General features: G+C 36.3%; 1 protein-coding gene across 9 annotated transcripts in view; it reads left to right on the top strand.

Annotated features, from left to right (window-relative positions):
* The window catches only part of MYO9A (myosin IXA), a 290,265-nt gene that overhangs the window by 244,831 nt on the left and 33,410 nt on the right, over window positions 1-12,024 (top strand). The window lies entirely within an intron of this gene.

Below are 12,024 nucleotides of genomic sequence, written 5' to 3'. Positions count from 1 at the left end.
AGTGAAAGAAAGAGAAAAATTTCTGAAAAGCAGTGAGAGAGGGGAAAAAAGATAAACATTACCTAATTGAACAATGGAAATACTGAGAACTGACTTCTCAACTAAAATAATGGAAGCCAGAAACAGTGACTTGGCATATTTTAAGTGTTACAAGAAAGTAAAGCTAACTCAAAATTCTGTACCCAGTGGCAGTGGTCTTAAAAAGCAAAAATGATGTGAATACATTTCCAGATGAACAAAAACTCAGAATTTGTCACCAGCAGACCTGCACTAAAATAAATACTAAAAGAGGTTCTCCAGGAAAAAGGAAAATTATCTCAGCTGGAAACAGAAATACAGGAAGGAATGAAGAGCAATGGAAGTAGTAAATAATATGTGTAATATAAATGAATATTACTAAAAACAATGATACTATCTTGTGGGGTTTAAAATATAGAGAGAATTTAGGGATCTGAAAATAACAGAATGGTTGTTGGGTAAATGGACTTAAACTATTCTAGGGTCCCGGGGTTATCTGGAGAGTGGTAAAAGTCCTAAAAATATATTAGGCTTACATGTTATGGGTATTTTTTGTAGTCTTTTAAGTAACCACCTAAAAAATAGGAAGTGAATATACAGCTTAAAAACTAAAAAAGATGATAAAATGGAAAAACAAAAGACACTTGGTTAATTTAAAAGAAGACCAGAAATGAGAGAAACAGAAATATAGATCAGATCAGACAAAGAAAAAAATAGTGGATTGGTAGAAATGAGTCCAAATATGTTGGCGATTACATTAAATATTAATAGACCAAGGAGACTTCTGGTTAAGACAGTAGAGTAGGTAAATGGTGTGCTCACGTCCTCCCATGACCACATCAAAATTACAACTAAGTTATAGAACAATCATTATTGAGAACTGCCTGAGGTCTAACTGAACAGAATTCTCCTCTCTAAGGATATAAAGAAGTCATCTCAAGACTGGTAGGAACAGTCAGGTCTTATACTTATGGTGTGGCAGTTAGAAAACGAGAGGCATATCTTGGCTGTAAAGGTCCCACTGAGGAGTGAAGGGTTCCAGCTTCACATGCAGCTCCCCAGCCCAGGGCTTCAGTGCCGGGAAGAAGAGTCACCATAAATTCTGGCTGTGAAACCAGTTGGTATTGTGGCTGAGTAAGATGGAGATCTTGGCATTGCAGGGCTTAAAGGGACCACGCATAGACTCAGTCACTCACAAACTCACTCATTCTGAGCTCCAGCACAGGGGCTCAGCTTCAAAAATGCCAGAGAAACTCAGAGAGGAACTGAATTGACTAGCTTCAGAGTGAGGATAAGTTGGACAACTGTCTCTAGGATTAAGTGTTGACAGTCACCACTGTCCCTTTGTTTAGCCTTCCTCCTCACCTAGCCTAAAGGTGCTGGCCGATGCCAGTCTGAATGCACCGTTAACCTGGCTAACACTATTCTCTTCACCCTGGTGATCTGATACCCCAACCACCCAACTTCAGCAACTACTAAAACATCTTTTAGCCTTGACTCCACACAAACAGCATGTCTGGCTAGCACTGTGGGCTTCCTTAAAATCTCAGAAAGGTTCACAGACCCCAAAGAAGCAGCACCTGGCCTCAGTGTGCCCCATTCCTCTTGCTAAACAGCTCCAAGTCTGGCACTAGTGGCAGCCTGTATCAGTTTTCAGCTTAGCCTCTCAAGGCACCTTCAGTCTAAGCACAGGTGGCAACCAAACACAGACCACTTTGTAGCTCCTATCAGGAGACCCTGGGCTGGGCATAGGCAGTGGCTGATCTTGGCCTGCACCAGGGCCCTCCCAGAGGCCCCAGAACGAACATACTCAGTGGCTAGCTTCAGACCACACAACAGCACAGTCCAACCACCTCTACAAACAACATACTCAAAGGGTGGACTAGTCAGCCCTGCTCAAATTAATCCCATTTGGTTAGCCCCTGCACGGTAGCTCCTCCACTGTAGTCATGGCCATTCCTCCCAGCCAAAGCCTGAGGGTTAATCCCTCCCACTGACATCACAACAGTAATCAATGTTCAACTACAAAAGGAGGGCACATAGAAGGAACACCACTGGAGCACCCAGCTAAGGTGACCAGAGTGGCTGCATCACTGGGACCTAAGGACACTCTGCCAAGACTGAGAGACAGCAGCTCTACCTACTACATAGAAACACACGGTAAGGCAGCCAAAATGAGTAGACAAAGAAACATACCCCAAGTGAAAGAACAGGATAGGAAAACAAAAAGAACTAAATGAAATAGAGCAAGCAGTCTACCAGATATAGAGTTCAAAACACTGGTCATAATGATGCTCAGCAAGCACAGAGGAAGAGAATGTGAACTCAGAACAGAGAGATAAGAAACATAAAAATGAATAGAAAACATAAAGAAACTATCAGAAATGAATAATAATTAAAATGAAGAATGCATTAGAGGGAATCAACATTAGATTACATGAAGCAGAGGATTGAATTAGTGATTTAGAAGACGAGATAGCAAAAAACACCAAAGCAAAATGGCAAAAAGCATTTTTAAAAATGAGGATAGTTAAGGGACCCGTGGGACAATAAGTCCAACATTTAACAGAAGGAAAAGAGAGAGCAAGAAAGAGAGAGGGAACCTATTTGAAGAAATAATGGTGGAAAATTTCACTCTCCTTGTGAAGGAAATAGATATAAAAGTCTAGGAAGTACAGAGCCCCAAACAAGATGAACCCAAAAAGGCCTGCACCAAGACACATCATAGTTAAAATGCCAAACGTTAAAGACAAAGAGAATCTTAAAAGCCACAAGGAAAAGCAGTTATTTACAAGAGAGCTCAGGTAAGACCATCAGCTGATTTCTAAACAAAGCTATGCAAGACAGAAGAGATTAGCATGAAATACTCAAAATGATGCAAGAGCAACCAAGATTACTTTACCAAGTGAGGCTTTCATTTAGTATCAAAGGAGAAAGATAACACCTTCCCAGACATGAAAAAGCTAAAGGAATTTATTAGCACCAAATCATTATTACTAGGAATGTTAAAGGGACTTTTTTAAGAAGAGTTAAAAAAAAAATAAAATAAAATAAATTTTAAAAAAAACAAAAAACTATGACTAATAAAATGATAATAATAACTCTATACCTATCAGTAATCACTTTAAATGTAAATGGATTAAGTGCTCTAATCAGACACAGAGCAGCTGAATGGATAAGAAAACAAGACCAATACATATGCTGTCTACAAGAGACCCCTTAAAGATCAAAAGGCACACACAGGCTGAAGTATAGGGATAGAAAAAGATATTTCATGCAAATGGGAATGAAAAAATTGCTGGGGTAGCTATTGGTACTGCCTGGGGCATGGTAGGCAGCTGTGGCTCCCAACCCTTCTGTTCCAAGGTGGTGGGCAGTATCTCATCTTAGGGTTCCACAATACTCACATAGTCAGACAGTGGCTTCTTAGGGCAGACCAATGCATTTGGATCCCAGGGAAGCATTTCCAAGAAGGAAATTCATAGACATACAGGCCTACCTCAAGAAACAAAATAAGTCTCAAATAAACAGACACACCTTCAACTTAAAGGAACTAGGAAAAGAAGAACAAACAAACCCCAAAGTGAGTAGAAAGGAATGAAATTATAAAGATCAGAGTGGAAATAAACACAAAACAGCCTAATAAGACTATAGAAAAAAAAAAATCAATGAAACCAAGAACTGCTTCTTTGAAAATATAAACAAAATTGATAATCCCTTGATTAGACTTATCAAGAAAAAAAGAGATGTCTCAAATAAAATAGAAATAAAGGAATAGACAACACAGAAATACAAAGAAACGTGAATATACTACAATTACATGCCAATAAATTGGACAACCAGGAAGAAATGGATAAACTGCTAGAAATGAACAATCTTTCAAGAAGAGAAAATGCTGAGCAGACCCTATTACAAATAGTGAAATATAATCAGTAATCAAAAAAATCCCAACAAACAGAAGTCCTTGTCCAGGTGACTTCACAGGTGAATGTTGCCAAAGATTCAGGAAGAATTCACACCTATCCTTCTCAAACTGTTCTAAAAATTTGAAGAGGAAGAAGCCTCCCAAGCTCATTTTATGAGATCAGCATTATCCTGATTCCAAAACCAAAGACATTATAAAGAAAATGACTGGTCAGTATTCCTGATTAACATAGATGCAGAAATCCTCAAGAAAATATTAGCATACTGAATTCAGCAGAACATTAAAAAGATCATATACCATAATCAAATAGGATATATTCCTAGGATGCAAGCTTGGTTCAATATCTACAAATCAATTAATGTGATACACACCACATAAATAAAATGAAGGATAAAAATCATACTGTATCAATAGATGCAAGAAACACACTTGACAAAATGCAAGTAAGAAACTTAACCGAGGAGGTATAAGACATTGAAGAAAGAAATTAAAGAAAATACAAATAAATGGATGGATCCATGCTCATGGGTAGGAAGAATTAACATAAATAAAATGTACATACTACCCAAAGCAATGTATAGATGCAGTGTAACTGCTATCAAAAATACTAGTGGCATTATTCACAGAACTAAAACAAATAATCCTAAAATATATATGGAACCACAAAAGACCCTGAATAGCCAAAGCAGTCTTGAGAAACAAGAAGATTGGAGCTATTCTGCTACCTGATAATAAACTATGCACAAGACTATAGTAATTACAGAAGCATAATAGTGGCATAAAAACAAACATATAAATCATTGGAACAGAATAGAAAGCCTAGAAATAAACCCACACTTAAATGGTTAATTAATATTTGACAAAGGAGGCAAGAACATACAATGGGATAAAGGCAGTCTATTCAATAAATGGTGCCTGGAAAATTGGACAGATACATGCAAATTAAAACTAGACCACCTTTTTACACCATATATAAGAATAAACTTAAAAACTGATTAAAAACTTAAATGTAAGACTCAAAACCATAAAACTCATAGAAGAAAACATAGACAGTAAAATCTCTGACTTTTTTTTAGCAATTTTTTTTTTCCTCATACATCTCTTTGGGCAAGGGAAACAGAAGAAAAAAATAAACAAATGGAACCACATCAGTCTGAAAAGTTTTTGGACAGCAAAGGAAATCATCAGCAAAACAAAAAGACAACCTACTGAGTGGGAGAAGATATTTGCCAATGCCTGATAAAGGGTTAATATCCAAACTATATAAGGAACTCATAAAACTTAACACCAAAATAAAAACAATCTAATTATAAAATGAGCAGAGGACCTGAATAGACATTTCTTTAAAGAAGACACACAGCTGTCCGGTAGACATACGAAAAATACTGAACATCACTAACCATTAGGAATTGAAAAAACAAGCTAACAAAACAAAAACTCATAGATACAAAGAACATTCTGGTGGTTGCCAGATGGAAGGGAGGTTGGGGTATGGGTGAAAAGGGGAAGGGATGTACAAAACACCAATTATAAACACAGTCATGAGTATGTAACTATACCATAGGGAATATAATATTATAACAACTATGTATGATGTCAGGTGGATACTAGACTTTTCTTGGTGTTCACTTCATAGGTTGTATAAATATCTAAATACTATGTTATGCACCTAAAATAATATAATAATATATGTCAACTATAGTTGAAAAAAATTTTTTTAAAGGGAAACTTATCCAAAGCTATAATAAACAGACAGAAAGTTGAAAAGAAAAAATGTTAACAGGCCACATACTTTGAATTAAAACACTAGGTTAAAACCAACTGAAGGATTTCAGTGATATCCTGTTTATAAGAGAAAGTATATATTAGGACAAGAAACATTATGTCAGATAAAAATGTTTCGTAATGAGAAAATTGTCATCCCTTCAGGGAGATATATAAAAATTTCATCTTTAAAAGTATTGTAGCTTTAAGACTTGGCAGACTAAAATTCACTAAAGATGCAAATGATATAAAAAACAAGATTAAAAAATGACCTATTTTTCATGTATTGAACTTCACATTCTACAACTGCCTGACTATACAGTCTTATCAAGAGCACAAGAAATAAGATCGTGAAGAGGAGAGGGATATCTGCTTTCACCAATCTTATTCAACACACTGGAAGTCCTAGCCACAGCAATCCTACAAAAAGATGAAATAAAAGACATCCAGATTGGAAAGGAAGAGATAAAACTGTTCTTATTTGCAGATGACAAAATACTGTATAGAGACAGACCCAAAAATGCCACCAAAAAAACTGCTACAACTGATAAATGAATCCAGTAAAGTAGCAGGATATAAAATAAATATCCAGAGATCAGTTGCATTTTTATACAGCAATGAACTATCAGAAAGAGAAACTAAGAAAAAAACCTCTATTCACAATTGCTTCAAAAAGAATAAAATACCTATGAATAAATTTAACCAAGGATAACCTGTATTTGGAAAATTATGACACTGAAGAAAGAAATTAAAGAAGATATAAATAAGTGGGAGCATATACCAAGTTTATGTATAGGAAGAAATAACATCCCTAATTTTAGGGACATTTTCCATACTACCCAAAGTAATCTACAGATTTAATGCAATTCCTATCAAGGTACCAATACTTATTTTACAGAATTATCACAAATATTCCAAAAATTATATGGAGCTACAAAGACCCTGAGTAGCCGCAGCTATTTTGAAAAAGAACAACAAAGTTGAAGGGATTGTGCTACCTAATACCAAACTATACTACAAAGCCATAGTAATCAAAACATCGTACTTGCATAAAAAGACATATATAGATCAAGAGAACAGAAGAGAGAGCCCTGAAATAAACTTACATCTTTATAGTCAGTTGATATTTGACAAAGGAGGCAAAAACATACATGGGATAAAGATAGTCTAATCAATAAATGGTGTTGGGAAAATTGGACAGATACATGCAAAAAAAAAAAAGAAACTAGACAACCTTCTTATACCATGCACAAGAATAAATTGAAAATGATTTAAAGACTTAACATTAGATTCAAAACTATAAACACCCTAGAAGACAACATAGGTGGTCAAATCTCAGACATTTTTCATAGCAATATTTTTTTCTGATATAGCTGCTCAGGTAAGGGAGAAAATAAGAAACAAATTGGACTGTATCAAACTATTGTAGAAATGTTTTCACAGCAAAGGAAAACATCAATAAAACCAAAAGTCAGCTTTCTGATTGGGAGAAGATATTTGCCAGTGATACATCCAATAAGGGGCTAATAACCAAAATTTATAAAGAGCTTATAACGCTCAACACCAAAAAAGCAAACAATCTAATTTAAAAATGGGCAAAGGGCCTGAGTAGACACTTTCCCAAAGAGGACATTCTGATGGCCAATAGACATATGAAAAGATGTTCAATGTCACTAATGAGAGAAATGCAAATTAAAACCACAGTGAGATATCACTTCATACCAGTAAGAATGGCTCTCATCAATAAATCAACAAACAGGTGTTGGCAAGGATGTGGGGAAAGGGGAACCCTCGTGCACTGTGGGTGGGAATGCAGTTTGTTGCAGCTACTGTGGAAAGTAGTATGGAGTTGCCTCAAAAAATTAAAAATGGAACTGCCTTATGACCCACCAATTCCACTTCTGGGAATTTATTCAAAGAAATCTGAAACACTAATTCAAAAGAATATATGCACTCCTGTGTTCGTTGCAGCGTTATTTATAATAGCAAGATTTGGAAGCAGCCCACGTGTCCATTAGTAGATGAGTGGATAAAAATGTACGGTACATTTACACAATGATATACAACTCAGGTGTAAAAAAGAAGGAAATCTCCACTTTTGCAACAGCATTGATAGACCTGGAGAACATTATACTTCATAAATAAGCCAGTCCAAGAAATATGTATGATTTTACTCACATATGGACTCTAATGAACAAAATGCACTAACAAGCAACATAGAGACAGACTCATAGAGAAGAGAGTGACAACTTTCGGGAGTGTGGTTAGGGGCCTGGGTTGGGGGTGGGGAGGGCAGAGGGATTGAGCAAAAAAAGAAAATAAAAGAGTTAAAACTCCTGTACACAAACAATAGTGTGATGATTGGGGGGCTGGGGGGTGGGGCGCGCGGCAAGGTGCAGCTGGGGAGAGAGGTAGAGGAGAGTATAGGGGGGATAAATGGTGATTGAAGGAGACTTAGGATGGGGAACACATGATACAATGTTCAGATTATGTGTTACGGAGTTAGGCACGTGAAACCTGTATAATTTTTGTTAACAGGTGTCACCCCAATAAACTCAAATAAAAAAAAAAATAGAATAAAGCAGAAATAAATCAACCTTTTCAAACATTAAAAAAAGAAAAATATTAAGTATATTCTTCAAGCAGATTGAATTTATCTAAAAATCAGCATAAATATAACTATACAATCTTCATATGTTTGGAAAGTAAGCAGCATATTTCTAAATTTATACAATATAAATGAAAAAATATTTTGAGTTCAATGATAATGAAATTATGACATAGAAGTATGGCTATAGCTAAAGTTGTGGTTAGAGGAATATTTATAACTGTAAATCGTACATTAGAAAAGATAAAAGGATAGAAATTACCTCAATTCCCATCTTTAGAAAATAGAAAAATAAACCCAAAGACAGCAAAGGGTAGATAATAAATAGAAATAAATGGAATCAAAAGCTTTTGTGCAAGAGATAAAAATGTATAAAGACACATTTTAGGTCTTTGAGAAGCCTAAAACAAACTCTTAGTAAGTGATAAATTTTTTAACAGGAAGTGTCATTCAAGAATGAAAATGTTCATTTCAGCACAAGTACTGCATATATTGTAAGAAAGATAAAAGGCTGTTAAAAATACCTTGTTAGCAATAAATTTGACAGTTTAGACGAATTGGGCAAGTTTCCACAAAAGTATAACTTAGCTAAACTAAGCCAAGAAAAAATAGAAAATCTGGAGTCATATTTATTAAAGTAGGATCTATAATTAAAAATCTTCCCATAAAAGAACTCTGTAGGCTCAGACAGTTTTACCTTTGAATACGCCCTATTACTTAAAGAAGAATAAACACTAATCTTTTATATACTCTGCCAGAAAATAGCAAAAGAGTGAATACGAGGTCCAGCACAAATAATTCCCCTTTTTTATTACAAAATCATAAGCATGTAATTCTGTAACATAACAATATGTTCACCATATCAAGTACACCATAATGACATTTTAGGTGAAATATTCAAAATAAATTATTCACACTCATATTATTACCCTCCCAGCCATACTCAAGCAGTCATTACTGCTGCCAGACCCTGTACTTTGTGACTTTCTTTTTTTTTTTTTTTTTTTTTTTTTACCAAATTGACTTACAAATTTAGTTAAAGCAAGCATGAAAATTATATAAAAATAAAGGAACATTGCAAGTCAGCATATGAGGTCTGTCCAGAAGGTATCCACCCATGTCATATGAAAAATAGAGACATTTATTGTTGAAGATACAAGAAACATTGTACATAGGACAATGACACATTAGTCCTCTTCAGAGTAGGCACCTTGGGACCTCACACAGTTCTCCCAATCGACATCAGCTGCCCCATCTATTTTCCTGAAACTCAAGGACTGTCTGAAGCCTCTTCCCTTTCAAAGGTGATTTTAGTTTTGGGAAAAGCCAGAAGTCACCGGGTGACAAATCTGGGTTGTACTGGGGCTGAGTCACCTGGGTGATTTGATGTTTTGCCAGAAAACTCTGCAGAAGACCTGATGCATGAGTTGGGTGTGTTGTCGTCATGAAGCTCGCATAGCTGGGGCCTTCTGAATCATCCAAATAGTTACCCAGACCAATCCTTCCTGATCTAGCTGTTTCACTTCTGTAGTTCCATAATACCAAATAAATCTGTTGTTTCTGTTTTACCTATCTCAACACACTAAAGCTACTAGTCTTAGTATTAGTCTTTGGGTTAACGACTATCTGTTATTTGATTTTGTTTCTCTGTTACCTACCACATAAGTGACAAATGTATTAACATAAAACTAAAAAGGAGAAATTAGGATAAATTCATGTAATATCTTAAATGTTAGACTCAGGAATATTTACACATTTTATTTAATACATATTGGTTAGCCACGGAAGGTTTTAGAGAATAAAGTAGATTATTTACATTCTACAGTATATTAAGTAAAGAGAAAATGGATGTGGGGAAATTGATCAAAAAGCTATTGTATTAGTCCAAGTGGTCAGTGATACAGGTTTGAACTAGGGTGATGGCACTGAGAACAGGAATAAAAAGTAGAGTGTACTGCTTGTCTAAAAGAACTTGGCACTGCTTGGGTGCAGAAAGGAGGAGAGAGAGGAGTGCACAGGGTTGGATTAGGGAAGGAGAATGGTACAGGAAAAGGAAAGGTTATTTTGTTTATTTATTTATTTATTTATAAAATACATTTATCTCTGCCTCCCCCCCACCACTTTCCCTTGCCCCCTCCCTCCTTCCCTCCCTCAGCTCTTCCCCTTTGGTTTTGTCCATGAGTCCTTGCTATATGTTCCTTGACTTTCCCCTTCCCTTCCCTTTCCCTGCCCCACCCTGCTTCCCTCTTGTCTCTGTTGATTTCTTTTCCTTTCAGTGTTGCTGGTCATATTTTCCTTGCGTCTTTGTATTGTTGGTTAGGTTCCGCTTATAGGTGAGATCATATTTGCCTTTTGCCCCCTGGCTTATTTCGCTTAGCATAATGCTCTCCAGTTCCATCCATGCTGTCGCGAAGTTTAGTAGTTCTTTTTTTCTTTCTGCTGTATAGTATTCCATTGTGTATATGTACCATAATTTTTTGATCCAATCATATACTGATGGGCATTTAGGTTGCTTCCAACATTTGGCTATTGTAAATTGTGCTGCTATGAACATTGGGGTGCATAGGTTCTTTTGTACTGGCGTTTTGGTGTTCTCAGGGTATAGTCCCAGCAGGGGAATCATTGGATCAAAAGGCAGTTCCATTTTCAGCTTTTTGAGGAAATTCTACACTGCTTTCCATAGTGGCTGCACCTGTCTGCATTCCCACCAACAGCGTACTAGGGTTCCCTTTTCTCCACAGCCTCGCCAGCACCTGTTGTTTGTGGATCTGTTTATGATGGCCGTTCTGACCAGTGTGAGGTGGTACCTCATGGTGGTTTTGATCTGCATTTCTCTGATGGCTAGTGATGCTGAGCATCCTTTCAAATGCCTCTGGGCCCTCTGTATCTCCTCCTTGGAAAAGCGTCTGCCCAGGTCCTTTGCCCATTTTTTGATTGGATCGTTTTGTCTTCTTGGAGCGGAGTCGAGTGAGTTCTTTATATATCTTGGAGATCAAACCTCTATCTGATGTATCATTAGCGAATATATTTTCCCATATGGTTGACTCCCTTTTCATTTTGCTGATGTTTTCAGGAAAAGGAAAGGTTTTTGTCTCAGAGATAATACCTGGCAATTTTCTTTTCTGAGAATTCAAATAATTTTAAGGATAAGCTATTCTTTTATGGTCAAATAAACTGTAGTTAGTAAGGTAAGATAGTAGATATAGTATGAAAGTAAATATATTTTTTAAGATTTTTAAAATTTTTTTTTATTTTTACTTATTTTTAGAGAGAGGGGGAGAGAGGGAGAGAAATCTCAATGTCCCCAACCAGGGACCTGGCCTCCAACCCAGGAATGTACCCTGACTGGGAATTGAACTAGCAACCTTTCAGTTCGCAGGCCAGCGTTCAATCCACTGAGCCACACTAGCCCGGGCTAAATGTAAATTTTAAAAAGATCTAGACCACTAACCTTGGGCCAATCAGTGCGTGCCTCTCTTTTTAGCTGTGACATCAGTGTTTAGTTGAACTTCCCAAAGGTTTACATAAACTTCAAAACATTCTCTGTGTATGTGAAACCTATTTATTTAAGCCTAGTTCAATGGTAGAGTGTGGGAATGAGAATGGATTGGAAGGTAAGACTTTGGTTTGTGCTTTTTTTTTTTTTTTTTTTGTATTTTTTTTCTTATTGTTGTGCAGTTGCAGTTGTCCCTGTTTTCCCACATCCAGA

Source organism: Pteronotus mesoamericanus, unplaced genomic scaffold (assembly GCF_021234165.1).
Source record: "Pteronotus mesoamericanus isolate MK-2021 breed Mesoamerican mustached bat unplaced genomic scaffold, CSHL_Meso_final contig_100, whole genome shotgun sequence".
NCBI lineage: Eukaryota > Metazoa > Chordata > Mammalia > Chiroptera > Mormoopidae > Pteronotus > Pteronotus mesoamericanus.
Note: the sequence above shows the minus strand (reverse complement) of the source record. Positions and strands in the feature narration are given on the sequence as shown.